This window comes from Pelodiscus sinensis, chromosome 5 (genome assembly GCF_049634645.1).
Source record: "Pelodiscus sinensis isolate JC-2024 chromosome 5, ASM4963464v1, whole genome shotgun sequence".
Classification (NCBI taxonomy): Eukaryota; Metazoa; Chordata; order Testudines; family Trionychidae; genus Pelodiscus; species Pelodiscus sinensis.
This window is the reverse complement of record NC_134715.1, coordinates 91,776,690-91,792,242: the sequence shown is the minus strand read 5'-3', so window position 1 is coordinate 91,792,242 and position 15,553 is coordinate 91,776,690. Positions and strand designations below refer to the sequence as shown.

General features: G+C 41.3%; 1 protein-coding gene and 1 pseudogene across 9 annotated transcripts in view; both read right to left on the bottom strand.

Moving 5' to 3' along the window:
- Positions 1–15,553, bottom strand: part of APBB2 (amyloid beta precursor protein binding family B member 2) — a 329,929-nt gene that overhangs the window by 227,078 nt on the left and 87,298 nt on the right. The window lies entirely within an intron of this gene.
- LOC142829729 (uncharacterized) lies at positions 9,836–14,993 on the bottom strand (annotated as a pseudogene).

Below are 15,553 nucleotides of genomic sequence, written 5' to 3'. Positions count from 1 at the left end.
TGTTTTTCTATAAACTCAAATAATTGCCCCATACAGGAACCTGTCATGTATATTAACAAGTTTCACTTCAATTTGACATAATTAGGGCTAAATTCATGGCCATGAAAAATATGTCAATGACTATGAAATCTAGTCTTCTGTGTGTTTTTATACTATATATATCGCTTCTCCGCCTTTTGGCTAAGATCATATATATATATATATATATATATATATATATATATATATACACACACACATACATACACACACATATACACACCCACACACACACACTTTGCAGGGAAGACCAACATTTCTCAAATTGGGAATCCTGACCCAAAAGGAAGTTGGCACAGGGGCCACAATGTTATTTTAAGGAGGTCATGATATTACCATTCTTACTTCTGCATTGCCTTCAGAGGTGGGTGACCATAGAACATCAGCTACTGGCCAGGGACTCAGCTCTGAAGGTGGCACCTTGCCAGCAGCAATGCAGAAGTAAGGGTGGCAATACTATACCATGCCCTCCTTACATCTGCGGTATGTCTGGCGTGGTATCCCGGAAAAAACTCTGCCGTGTCCAGAGAACGCATTTGCTCTTCTGCTTTTTTTTGTGGAAGAGCAAACGCCCTCTTTCAGGGAGCCCTGTATACCTCGTTCTACGAGGAATAAGGGCTCCTCCGAAAGAGGAGGCTTTTCCGCCATTTGGCACAGGGCTAAATGGCGGAAAAGCCTCTTCTGGAAAAGTCTCTTCCAGAAAAGAAGACAAAAGACTGTAGTCTAGACCTAGCCCTGGACTGCTGCTGGCAGTGACTATGCCTTCCGAGCTGAGCTCCCAGCCTGCAGCCACTGCGTTTCAGCTGACGAACTCTGAAGGCAGCGCTGCTGACAGCAGTAGTGCAGATGTAAAGGTAGCGGGACTTCAATCCCCTGTACAATAACCTTGTGAGCCCCCAGACAACTCCTTTTTGGGTCAGGACCTCTCCAATTACAACATCATGAAATTTCGGTTTTAAATAGATTGAAACTCTGAAATATATGAATAGATGAAACTGTGAAATTGATCAAAATGGATCATGAATTTAGTAGAGGCCTAGACATAAGGAAAGATCTCTTCCAACATAGCGAAGAATAAACCTCTAACTTCTATGCTCAAAATAATTATAGAAAAACTAAGGGCAAGGAAAAATTATCACAGCCTGAAGAATTTCCTGTCATTTCTAATATCTGCCTTTCTCACGGGAGAAAAATGCTTAACTTCTTTGACAACAGCCTTTTTGCCAAATATGCATTAAACATCAGTCAAGCCTTCAAAGGCAAGCATTTTACATATTAATTCATTAAGCTAACTAGACTCCTAGAGGGTCTAAAAGAGAAGAAAAATATCTATTTTGTGCTGTTTTTATTCTTCTTGCTAATTTTTGTTGTGGTTCTGAAAACAAGCTTTCATTTCTTCCTACCCAATTTCAACATATATTAAGGAGACTCTTCCTTTTTTGCAACAGTGGCTAAAATATTTAAATTATCTCAGAGTAGGCATTATTTTATTGTATTTACAGTCATTCCAACCTCAAAAGTTTAAATGTGAGAGTTTTCTGGATTTTGGGCCGTTTGGATTCATATTTTCAAGTTTTTCTCTGCAATCATGAGAATTGGAAACATAGGGTTTTATTTGCTTGCTTAAATGAAAAACAGATTCTCACACTATGAAATGGCTCAAAAGAGCAATGCTTTAAGAAAAATACCCAATACTGTACCATGAAACAATAAAATCACTGTAATTTCTCCATTTTGTGCTGTTTTACACATCAAACTGCAACTAGAGTTACATCTGGACTTTGCATCTCGAAGAGTGAATCACTCAGGCCATGTCAATACTTAGAACAGATGCATCTGCACTGCTGTAACCTTTCAACGTACACTCTACAGCAATGAAAGGGGTTCTCCCAGAACTGCAGGTAATCCACCTGCCCAAGAGGTAGTAACTAGGTTGACAGAAATGTTCATTGACCTAGTATTGTCTATGCTGGCGGTTACATCACTTTAACTACTTCTCTCAGAGCTGTGGAATTTTCACACCCCAAGAGACAAAGGTATGCTAATGTTACTTACCGGTGTAGCCCAACCCTCTCACAAATCTCTATCACATGACAACACCATGCTCCCCAACTACTTTAAAATGTGAACTGGAGCAAAAGAAAATGCCAGGTGCTCCACGCATTTAGGATAGTTACTGTATGTAACTGATTCTTGTGGATGGCTACTCCCTTTAGTTGCTTCTGACTTTACTGTGAATTCATCACTTAAACAGGGCATCTCTGCATTGTGGCTAATTCCCCAAAGGACACAATTTTCAGAGCTACAGTGGAGAAAGGGGAGCATTAATCCAAACATTCTTGAAAAGCTGCATCTTCACAGACTGTTTCCTCTCTTTACTCCTGCCTTCCCTTTGTTACCTCAAAATACTCTTGCTGGACAGGGCACTCACTGTTTGGGTTATGCAGGGAGACACTGGACTTGTCCCATGTGATTGGGCACTTCCAGCCATAGCTTGGCATGCACAAGATCATGTACTAATCTCCCACAGTACCACAAAATGAGAGAATGTAGGGATGATCGCCTTTCATAACTTAATGTCTGCTTCCAAGAGAAAATGGCAGGTGCCTTCCCCCCGCCACAGTAATCGCTTGCTGACACCAGATCACCATGGTCATAGCAGATTATGCGCAGTCAATCAAATCCCTGAAATTCTGATTTATCCACATAATAGCACATGATAAATCATTATGCCATCAAGCTGACTCTGCTGCTTTAGTCATTATATTCTACTAATAAAAGAAGTTAAGAAAATAAATTTTGAAACTCTAGCCTTGCAAGTCAACATTTCCACTGTTAATCTAATCAAGCTTTCTAAGGCTGCACCCACTAGTCAAGGTAAGAGGGATGTTTCAGAAATACATCCACTATGCTGCTAGATCTTGGGGCAAACATCAAATAGAAAGCAATACACTAACAGTGCTCAAACTTTCATATTATGGCCCACTTATTACGACAATATCCCATTCCTAATTCCACTCCTTCCTTGAAGGAACTGGAGTGCCTGGTTATTTATGAATGCCACCAAGGAGACAAGATGAAAAACGCTGATGCCATAGTTTATAGATACTTCACTTCATTCTCTTCCTTTTATACTGGAGCTAAATTGCCCCTTTTTCAATGTAGGGTTTTACATAGATTAGGTTGGAATAGCTCCTCCAGACCACATCCCCCACCATCACTACTCTAGTTTCTATCATTTTGCAGTTTGGGTATATTGCCTTTCTCCAATCCACAAATGCCCTTCTCCAATCCACAGCTTGACTTGCACACAATACCACCAGGAAAAAAAAAATCCAACAGGAAGCAGATGTTACAAAGACTTCCCTATAATCTTTCAAGACAGGATTGTTATTGAATTGTTATTGAATTGTTATTAACAAAAAAAGCAGCTGATGGAACTGCACTTCAAACCAAGAGTGGTCCACAAATCACAGCTTGAAAACTTATTTTGCTTCCATCTCTTGTGATCCAGGCTTCAGAGCCCATAAATGTCTCAATTATGAAAGGACGCCCTGTTTCTACCTCAGCAGCAAAACAATCCTGCTTTAGAAACACTCTGAAGGATAAATGAGAATTCAAGAGAAATAAAAAAAAAGTAGAAATAAAATAACTAATTAAAATATATGAATAAAGTGGTCTTGGAGCTTTCTGATCTGATTGGCTAGACAAGTCTTTCAATAAAGGTGAGAAACAAATCCAGAATTTGTTGTCTGCCCGAAAGAAAAAATAAGGGCTCATGCTTATGTAGATGGCAGAGAGAGGGCACAAGGAGAAGAGGTGACTGGAGATGTAGCTGTAGAAATGTTTGAGAGAAAAACATCCCCAACATATCCTAATTCTCTTGGCGGACCGATGGTACCAGTTTACACTGGAGAGAGGTAGCCTTGGAAAATAAGTAGTCAGCTCACATTCACCTTTTCTGCTGCAATCCAACGCATCATGCAGGTGATAAAAACCTCAGTCACAGCAGAAACTGATAGCAATGAATAATGCATGAGATCTAGTCACTCTACCACATATCAGACCCTTGGGATAAAGAGACAGCTTTTTATTTTGAGTCATCATTCTCATTACCCCAGAGTACAGACACTCTCATTATTTTCTCTCCCTCTTCATCACTACTCTGGTTTGCATATGCAGTTGTCCAGTTCTATCTTGTTAACTTGGGGTATTGTTGTATACTAACTGTGACTACTCAAACAAAATTGTAATATATATTCTTGTACAAAGACTGTTAAAATAATATTACTCATTCAACTTAACTCTTAATCTTGGGTGACTTTAGTGTAAGTCAGAAATGCCATTTTTCCAGTAAGCTACTCCTTTTTGGCGCACATTTCACAGAGCACGTGCTTGCCTGTATGTAACTGAGCCTTAAAACAATAAATGTCACAGAAAATGAGCTAACACGGGTAAAGGATGGAATTTCAAGCTAAGCTGAATTCAACATTATTGAAGTGAAAACTGAGATAAGCCCAAATTTACCCACTGAATGCTATCTAACAATGCACAAATCACCATTGTACTAGACACAAATGCTCTCTCTAATGAAATTCAGAGTGGCATTCAGCACAGAAATATATTAGCTATCTATAGAGTAAGACTCCAGGATTGACACCTGTCCGTGTGAAACCTAAAATTCCTGTTGAGTCAGCATGAAAGTGATGCAAACAGCCTACAAGCATGGTTGAAAGCTCTTTTTGTTTAAAATATCATCAGATTTAATCATCACTAATATTCACAGTCTGTTCCTGTCCAGTTTTTAAGTTCTCAGCCATTTTGGTTTTACGAATTACATCCACGTGACTGCAAGGCCAAAGAATCCTAAACACCAGTGTTAGAGTAGGCTCAACCAATCATTATCCTTATTCTACACAGCTAGTTTGCATGTAAACATTTCATTGGTTGTATTAGAAAGAATGCGCAAATTGTGTATTACTTAGTCCAACTGCCACTGTTCTAAAAACCACCCACACCATATACGTACAACTCCTCACCACAACACACCTTCTTCATTCACCACAAACTAGGAATTCCATAGGATGAGTCTGAATTTACTATAAGCCTACAATTTTGCACATATTCCTGGCCTTTTACTCAATTTTCACACTAGTTTTCAAGTTCGCTAGTAAGGCAGACTTACTATGACATGGAGAGACTATTTATTTTAAATACTGATTTTAAAAAGATAGTTATTTCTTCATAACTCTGGACTGTTAGACTCTATCTTTAAATGATGTATGAAACTAACAGACTGACAAATCGAAATGATGATGAATGCATGCTCAGGCACATTGTCTGCACATTGTACCATTGCAGAAATAGGGAAATTAAATCTACACCCTAAGTTACAAAAGTCATGAAATGGGCAGGAAAAAATGCTTAAGGCACACATCTACTAAACAAATTAATGTATCAATATGTATTCCCACAAAGACAACTCAAGTTATTGATTAGGTTTTTCACTGCATACGAAGTCAGTTTATTAGGACTCTCCAGACCAGTCTTCATTTCTCCATCATTATTTGCATTTCAATAGTATCTAAGAACCCCAATCAACATCAACACCCTCAAGCATGCAACAAGTTACAGTGCTGTGATGCACCATTGTGAACAGTGCTACAGCACTAAGAACTGTGCTTCCAGCGCTCTTAACTACTCCCCCTTGTGGAGTGGGCTTACCTAGAGCACTGGTAGAACTAATGCACTTTCAATCCTGGTAGAATTCAATGCAGGAATGTGTACATATTTTAATATATCATCTGCACACATGGTTTAAAAAGTTATACCGGAGCTGCTTCTGCTGCTGCTGCTGGGATAATTTTCTAGGAAGATCACAAAGATGGGATGGATTTTGAGTAGTCTTCTGTTTAAGTAATTTTTGTTTTTAAAAAGCTAGCAAGGTCAGTGAGGACTTGGAACATTTTATGCTCAGAATAGCTGGTGGTTAAAAGAAATGTCCTTATTCAGCTGACTGTTTTGTTAATCATCTTCCCTAGCTGACTCACCATCCAGTGCTCATATCTCTTAAGAAAAAAATGTCCATATAAAATACAGCGGGGTTGATCATGCAGTCCTCACTCAGGTAAAAATGCACACTGATCTCATTTTAACTGTGTAAAGACTGCAGGATGTGGGCCAGCATTCCCTCTAAGATTTTCCATCCATGAGCGTAGTGAGTTTTTTCTTGTGCACCAAAATTGACATCATGTGCACTTGTTTGGGTGTGTGCCACTGTGGCAAAATTGTTATATATGTAAAAAAAAAAAAATACTAAAACAGATCATTAACAAGGTGCATGACTCTGCACCCATCCACTCTGAAAACCACCCAGCTTGCTGGTCCCTGCCCCCAACACACACTGTGCAGGCCCCTCTGCCTGTGCCCCCATCAGGACCACATATAGCCAGCTGGTACCTGGCTAACTGCCTACCTGCCTACCCCTATACACATCCTGTAGTTGTGCCCAGTCTTGCAATCTCTCCCCCCACCCATGTGCCACCAGTATACATGCCAGGGACACGCTGTCTGCCTCCCAAACACAAACAGCCTGTACCTGAGCCTAGGGCCTGCTACCCAGAGACCTGTGCCTGGCTCTGCACCCCGCTCGTTTCCCCTCCCATATCATCAGCAGACCTGTTTCCTACCTCACACCTTGCGCTCTCCTCCACACACCCCAACCCCCAGAATTTATCTGCACCTGGTACCTCCCACCAGAGACAGCTGGTGCCTTTGCCCCCACCCAGGGGCGGATAATAATTTTGTGGGGCCCAAGGCTGCGCCGCGGGGCCCGGGGAGGCACAATTTTGCGCATGCGTCTCGGCAGCAGCCAACCAGAAGTAGCATGCGCGGGGTGCGTGCGCAGGGCCTATTGAAGCGCGGGGCCCAAGGCAGCCACCCCGCTCGCCCTGCCCTATATCCGCCGCTGCCCCCACCCATCTGGCTTCTGTGCCGGGCCCCCACTGCCTCCCTCACTGGTACCGATTCCAGTACCTGCCCGACTGCTCTCCTGCTCCAGCTCCCACACAGTGGCTCTGGCCCTAGCTGTCGGAGCAGCCTCCTGGCGCCCACCACATGGCTTGCAGCTCCTCCAGACCTGGATGCCAGAGCAGCCTCCTGCCATACAGCTCGCAGCTTCTCTGGCCCCAGTTGCTCGAGCAGCCGCCTGCCACGTGGCTGCGCAGCATGGTGTAGGAGGTGGGCAGGGTAGAAATTTGTTTATGCATGCCCACACAAGTGCACAGCTTAGAGGAACCCTGGTGTGGGCCCAAAAAGGCATTCATACCATCAGCATCATTACAGCTCTCTCTGGCTAATGTAAGGAAAAGGCCCATTATTCACTCAAGCAAGAACCTGGAAGAAGGGAAGACTTGAGTTCTTGATCATCTTCAACAATATCTACCTACAAACATTGTCAAGAGACTACCTATATGTAGAAATCTGTTTGAAGAGAATCAGTTATTTACATCCCTTCCAACTACTTCTTACCTTAAACTAAATGTATTTCTCCACCATACAAACCAAATCTGTAATATCAAAATTCCCACTGATTTCAGTTGTGCAGCTCAGTCCCATTGAAATTCTCACGCTCTTAAGAACATAGAAACGCAGACTCAAAAAACTGAGAGTACACAAAATGGCAACTACAGGTTGGACCTCACTGGTCCGGCACCCTCGGGATCTGACTGGTTCCAAACAAGGGGATGTGCCAGGTCCCTCCCCTAGTGGCCATGTTGCCACTGGGCTAAGGCTCCAGTCTGCCCCCACCACTGCATGGGGCTCTCCCCGGCTTCTCTGCTGCCAGGGCCAGAGCGCCACAGCCAGAGCTCCGCAGCCGGGACAGAGCTCTGCAGCCACCTGGCTCTACAGCTGGGGCTGGAGCTCTGCGGCCCAGCCAGAGCTCCCTGGCTGCCACAGGGGCTGGAGTTCCCTGGCCACTGGAACCAGAATGCGGATGGAGCTCCACAGCCGTGACCAGAGCTCCCTGGCTGGGGCCAGAGGCCCATGACCACAGCCAGGCTAGAGCTCTCCAGCCACTGGGTCTAAGGAGCTCCTCTGTGGCCAGAACTCCCCACCATGCCGTCCGTCTTCTCACTTCCTCCCCCCTCCTGCACACACACACTCAGGGCTCCGTGCTGAGCCACTGGTGCCCCTTTCAACGCTCCTGCCCCACCATCAGACCTCCTTCCTCCTGGGCTCTGTAGTCTAGGAACATCGTAGTTCATGCTGGACCATGGATGTTGCTGGACCAGGGAGTCCCTGTTAAGGGAGGTACAACCTGTAGTTTACAGAAGTTCCTTTTGTGTCAAATTACACTTGTGCACTATTTGTCTCTGATCGTCATTATTTTAGCACTTGACCTCACATATCACTCTCTGCAGCTGAAAGAGATGAGTACACTATATTATTGCATTAAACTGTATCCAAGAAAGGGGAAATTCTGCAGCTTCTTCTAGAAAGAGTTATGATTAACACCCGGGGCTGCAATATGTGAGAGGCATGCATAGCTTCCATGGAAGAGAAATGGGGGAGACAATGTAAAAGTTAATCATAGAATACGAGGACTAGAAGGGATCTTGAGAGGTCACTGAGTCTAGTCCCCTGCCCTCATGGCAGGACAGAGTACTGTCTAGACCATCCCTGATAGACATTTATCTAACCTACTCTTAAATATCTCCAGAGATGGAGATTCCACAACCTCCCTGGGCAATTTATTCCAGTGTTCAACCACCCTGATAGTTAGGAACTTTTTCCTAAAGTCCAACCTAAACCTCCCTTGCTGCAGTTTAAGCCCATTGCTTCTTGTTCTATCCTCAGAGGCCAAGATGAACAAGTTTTCTCCCTCCTCCTTATGACACCCTTTTAGATAACTGAAAACTGCTATCATGTGCCCCCTCAGTCTTCTCTTTTCTAAACTAAACAAAACCAATTCCTTCAGCCTTCCTTCATAGGTCATGTTCTCTAGACATTTAATCATTCTTGTTGCTCTTTTCTGGACCTTCTCCAATTTCTCCACATCTTTCTTGAAATGCGGTACCCAGAATTGGACACAATACTCCAACTGAGGCCTAACCAGCGCAGAATAGAGAAGAATGACTTCTCATATCTTGCTCACAACACACCTGTTAATGCATCCCAGAATCATGTTTGCTTTTTTTGCAACAGCATCACACTGCTGACTCATATTCAGGTTGCGGTCCACTATAATCCCTAGATCCCTTTCTGCCATACTCCTTCCTAGACAGTCGCTTCCCAGTCTGTATGTGTGAAACTGATTGTTCCTTCCTAAGTGGAGCACTTTGTATTTGTCTTTATTAAACTTCATCCTGTTTACCTCAGACCTCTTCTCCAATTTGTCCAGATCATTTTTAATTATGACCCTATCCTCCAAAGCAGTTGCCACCTCTCCCAGCTTGGTATCATCTGCAAACTTAATAAGCGTACTTTCTTATTATAATAAACAAGCAACCATATTCAAGCGAGCACAATACAAATAACAATAGCAGCAAACATTTGTTTATGCAAACTCAGACTATGATCTTTCCATAATGTGAACTACTTCTGGGAATGTCAGACTACTGTCTACTTAAACAATGGTAAAATTTCAGATTTATTATGTTATTATATGAATATACCTGTTTTTTCATTGGGGCAGGCAAAAACAAATGGTTTCAAGAAAGCTGAGACAAGAATCTTCCACTGACTTTCATGGGCATTGGGTTAGGCCCTTCTGGAAATCAATATAATCCTTACCTGAACAGTCTCAAAGGGGTAGCCATGTTAGTCTGTAACTTTAAAAAAAAGTAGTTCTTTAGCACCTGAGATGTATATAGATACAGTAAATCCTGGGTTATCCAGCACACTCAGGGATTAGGGCGTTTCGGTTATCTAAAAATTCCGGCTACCTGAGGGTCCCATCAACCTAGGAAAAACAAGTGGACGATAATAGTAAAACTTGAGTTTTTAATATTGGTAGTTTTGTAGTGTGAGGCACTTGGTCTCACATTTCTATTTTGAGTTAAAGATGATTAATACTTCTTAAATAAAAAAATTGTTAAGCCAATCATGGTAAACCAAGCCAGGCCTGTGAGCCTGAATATGTGACAGTATTGTGGCTGGGGGCAATGCCGGTTAACAAAGTTCCGGAAAACAAAGGTTTCACTGTGGGTAGGTACATATAATTAATACCATGAGTTTTTGTGGGCAAAACCCACTTCCTCAGAGGAACACAGTGGTTAGAACCTGAACAGTTCCATTGATTTCAACAGTCTCTAAAGAAAAAGTCTCAGAAGTTTTCCATGAGCTAATAAAATAAAAAGTCAATACATTTACATAGAACTGTAACCAGCATCATGTAGTTAGATTTTTAAAGAATTATATTTTTAATTTTTTTTAAATACAATTCTATTTAGTGAAGCAGAGTATCACTGATTTCCCTCACTTTAACTGAATTCTAGCAATGCTACCTATACAATTACAGCAATTAGCCTGGGGACTTCATTTTGACACTCATGTTAAAGGAACCCCATGCCAAATGAGTGCCTGGAGGTTATCTGCTTTGTAATAACATCTCTCAGAAATGTTTGCTCATATATAATTGCTCAACCAAGAAATGTGCCACCACCCCCAGATCAGAATATCACAACTACTCAAGGATAACCAAAAAGAAATAGAGGGATCACTATTGGATTTTATTTGCTCCAACAAAAGTGCAATTCTAAATTTTAAAAATATATAGAAAACAAAAGCATATCCATAAAGCTAGTGTGATCTGATATAAAAACACATTAAGCCTACAGAGTAGTCAATAAGACCACAATATTAACTTCCTCTCCTCATACTACATTGATGACATCTTCTTCATATGGCCCCACAGAAAGGAGACCCTTGAATTCCATAGGGATTTAAACAATTTCCACCTCACTATCAACCTCAGCTTGGACCAGTCCACTTTCTTGACACTACACTACAAATGAGGGTCACATAAACACCACTCTTTACTGGAAACCTGCTTACTGCTGTTCTTACTTATATCCTAGATGGAAGCTAGAAGCATGTATCACACCATCAACTGTCTACAGTCAAACCCTAAGATACAACCAGATTTGCTCCAGTCCCACAGACAGAGCCAAACACCTACAAGATCTCTATCAGACATTCTTAAAACTTCAGTACCCACCTGGGAACTGAGGAAAGAAACAGACAGAGACAGATAAGTATCCAGAAATTAACTACTTTAAGACAGGCCCAAGAAGAAAAACAACTGAATATCACTGGCCCCAGCCCCCAGCTTACCCCCCTCCAGCACAATATTGTCAATCTACCTATCCTGGAAAATGACACCTAACTCTCCCAGGCCTTGGGAGACAGACCAATCCTCACCTACAGACATACCTCTAACCTGAAGCAAATCATTTCTAGCAGCCACACATCATATCCCAGATCCACTCACCCAGGAACCTACCCCTGCAACAAACCTCGTTACCAATTCTATCCACATTTCTATACAAGAGACACCATCACAGGACCTAGCCACATCAGAGGCTCGTACAACTGCAGATTCTCTAATGTGATCTATGTCACCAAATGCCAGCAATGCCCCTCTGCCATGTGTAGAACTGAACAGTCTCTTCAACAAAGAATAAAATGGACACAAATCAGACATCAGAAATGGCAAAACACACAAACCTGCAGGGGAACATTTTTACCTGCCTGGTCACTCAATCATAGATTTTAAAGTACCCATTATTCTACATAGGAATTTTACTAACCAATTACAGAGAGAGACTGCATAACTGAAATTCATCTTCAAATCTGACATTGTTACCCTGGGCTTGAATACAGACATGAACTGGTTGGTGCATTACAAAGCCAATTTCTCCTGCCTTTTGTTCACATCAAAAGCTATGAATGTGACACATTCAGCCCACTTAATTAGCCTCATTAACACTGGTCCTACCCTTTCATTTACCCACAAAAGCTCATTATGCTATGTATTTTTGTTAGTCCCTAAGGTGCCTCAGGACTACTTGTTATTATGGACAGTGTGAAATGTGTTTAGTTTTGACACGTTCATCTGGGTCTTCTGAAAAATTTTTATTCCCAAGGTCTTCAGAGCGGTTTTCTTATTAATGAATGATTGGTAAATCCAGCCCTCATACATGATAGGATGAAGTTACATATTCTTCTTCTTCTTTGCCCTTAGCTCCCATGGGAACATAGGCCATCAATTTATTTTCAAGCCTCTGTCTTGTGCCACCTTTTCTAATTCTCTCCGGCTTTTGCCCGTTTTTCCTCACATTCACATCCAGGTCTCTTCTCCAATTATTTTTTGGCCTTCCTCTTCCCCTTTTTCCCTGTGGTTTCCAGGATAGGGATTGTCTGGTAATGCTAGTTGGTGGCTTCCTCAGTGGAAGATCCTTATTTTGTTTTGTAGCTTGATTTCTCTTGAACGCCATATGTTCCTCAAAATAATAAAAGAACCTCTTGCCTTCTGTATTCTGATCTTAATATCTTCGTCAGTACCTTCCACTTTATTTACAATACTACCTAAATAAGTGAAGGTATCAACTTCCTCCAGTGTCGTTCCTCTCAGGACAATTGGGCTGCTGTTATTTGCTGCATTCATTTTCATGATCTTGGTCTTCCCCTTATGGATCTTCAGCCCCATCTGCTGTGAAATTTTGTCCAGCTTCACTGTTTTATTTTGCATTTGAAGTTGATTATGTGACAGAAGAGCAAAGTCATCTGCAAAATTAAGGGTCTTCTAGCTGTTTAAACAGGGTCCACTGGATTTTATTCTTCTCATTAGCTGTTGTTTCTCTCATGATCCAATCAACAGCCAAAAGAAAGAGGAAGGGGGACAGCAGACAACCTTGCCGAACATCAGACTTTATTCTGAAGGGTTCTATAAGTTGACCCTCATGCAAGATCCTACAGCTCATATCTTCATAGGTATTTTTATGAGATTTATGAGCTTCTAAGGGATCCCATAATACCATAATAATTTCCACAAAGTTTCCCTATCAAAGCTGTCAAACGCTCTTTCATAGTCCACAAAGTTGATATACAAAGAAACATTCCATTCTAAACATTGTTCAATAATTACGTGCAATGTGGCAATTTGATCTATACAAGATCCATTTTGATGAAAGCCTGCTTGTTCATCTCTTAGCTTGGAATCTATAGTTTTCTGAGTCTTTCTAGAATTACCCTGTTTAATACTTTGCCTGGCACTGACAAAAGCATGATTCCTCTATAATTTGTGCATTATTGTAGGTCACCTTTCTTTGGCAATTTTACTAAATATCCTTCCCTCCAGTCTCTCGGTAATTCTTCCTTTTCCCAAATGTTACCAATAAAGCTGTGGAGTATTTCTGTTGATTTATCTATTGTCCACCTTTATAGCTTCTGCCAGTATTCCATCAGGACCTGCAGCTTTCTGACTTCTTAGAAGTGGAATTGCTTCCTTTATCTCTTCTTTACTTGGCTTGCTACCATCGATCAAGAGCTCTTCTTTAGCTGGCTGGATTTCTGGCGGATCTTCTGGAGCTGGTCTGTTTAGAAGTTCATTAAAATGTTCTACCCATCTTTACTTCTGGTTTTCTACATTTGTTATCTTTCCCCCCATTTTACCCTTGATGGGTTGGTTTGTTGTAAATATTTTCCTGAGAGTTTCTTAGCTGAATCATACAGACCTTTCATATTTCCTGTAACTGCTGCTTCCTCAGCTTCTTTTGCCAATTTGTCAATATAATTTTTCTTATCTGCTCTAATACTCTTCTTAACCCCTTTGTTTGCATTTATATAGTTCTCTTGGGCTATAATTTTGGCAGCTCTAGTTTTACTATTTTATAAGAATACTTTCTTCTCTCTCCTCTCTTCGATCCTCCTAAGTGTTTCCACTGTCTGTGCTGACGTTCCTTTTTGCCTAAGACTTCTTCGCATGTACTGGTCCAAGCATCTTTTATTTGTTCTATTTGTTACCACTGTCTGTCAATGCTTACATTTTTATCTAGATGTTCCAGTGCTTGATATTTATTGCTAAGCGTGATACAGAACATTTATTTCTCTACCTGGTCTTTTAAAAATCTTACATTATAATGTGGTCTATAGTTTTGTATTGTCCTGTTCTTTCATAATTTTAGCTTCAATTTGGCTATCAGTAGATGGTGATCTGAGGCCCCATTAACTCCTCTTTTTACTTTAACAGATCATCCAAATTGTCGATTAATGCAGAAGTGGTCGATCTGATTCTGTGTTTGCTGATTGGGGGATATCCATGTTGCTTTATAGATGTTCTTATGTGGGAAAACACTTCCTCCTATAATAAGCTGGTTAACTGCACAAAAGTTAGCAAACATTTCCCCATTTCCATTCATAACTCCTAGCCCATGCTTCCCCATAGTCTCTTAATATCCTGTGTTGTCATCTCCTACTTTGGCATTAAAATCATCCATGACTATGATGACAGCTCTTGGTTTTGTTTTGTCAAGCACATGCTGTAGTCTGTTATAAAATTCTTCTTTTATTGATTCCACTTTATCATTTGTCGGTGCATAACACTAAATGACATGCATATTCATTTTCCTGTTGATGGTCTTGAATGTTGCAAGGATACTTCTTGGCCCTGCAGGTTCCCATGCTATAAGAGCTTTACGTGCCTCTGGTGAGAGCAAGAGTACAGCCTCCTCCGTATGAGGTGCATTTTCCTCTTCATGGCCCTTGTAAAGTATTATTTCCCCTGATGAAACTTGTACCTTACCTGACTGTGCTCATCTTATCTCACTAACTCCCATGATTTTTAGCTTGTACTTGTTCATTTCTCTTACTACCTGGGCTGCCTTACCTACCTCCCACATTCTTCGCACATTCCAGAAATTTTTCGTGCTGAAAGAAGGGGAATCAGCAGTTCAATATCCTTTCAGGTTTGGATGCCCTGCATCATAATCCCTCTTTGAGGCTGTCTTGCTATTCAAGTTGAAATTGTTGATGTTTTTATAGCATAGGCTTATTTTTACAGGATGGGGCTGCTAGCCCCATGCCCACCCCTCCTTAGTCGCTTCTTACGACATGCTTAGAAGGGTACAGAGATCCTATTCTTACTTCCCCCCAGGGCCCTGGGAACCTCAAGGGGTGAAGTTACATATACATTAGTATACATTAAAAACTTTACTGAACTGCCACTTTTGTTGAAATAATATATTTACATAACTAGCAAGTCACTACAAGTCAAATAAAACCTTGTAATATAACTGGCAGAAAGCAGTGAAGTAGTTAGCTGTGTTAATGGGTTTTATTTATGTTTCAATTCAATACCAGTGAGTTGAGTTACAGAAACAGACATGTGACAGTAATATTGTTAAGTCTGCAGTTAGACTGCAAGACAACTTCCTGTATATTGTCAAGGCTACTTACATAAGAGCATAGGAAATGCCATGCCAAATCTGACTAGTGGTGTATTTACTCTAGT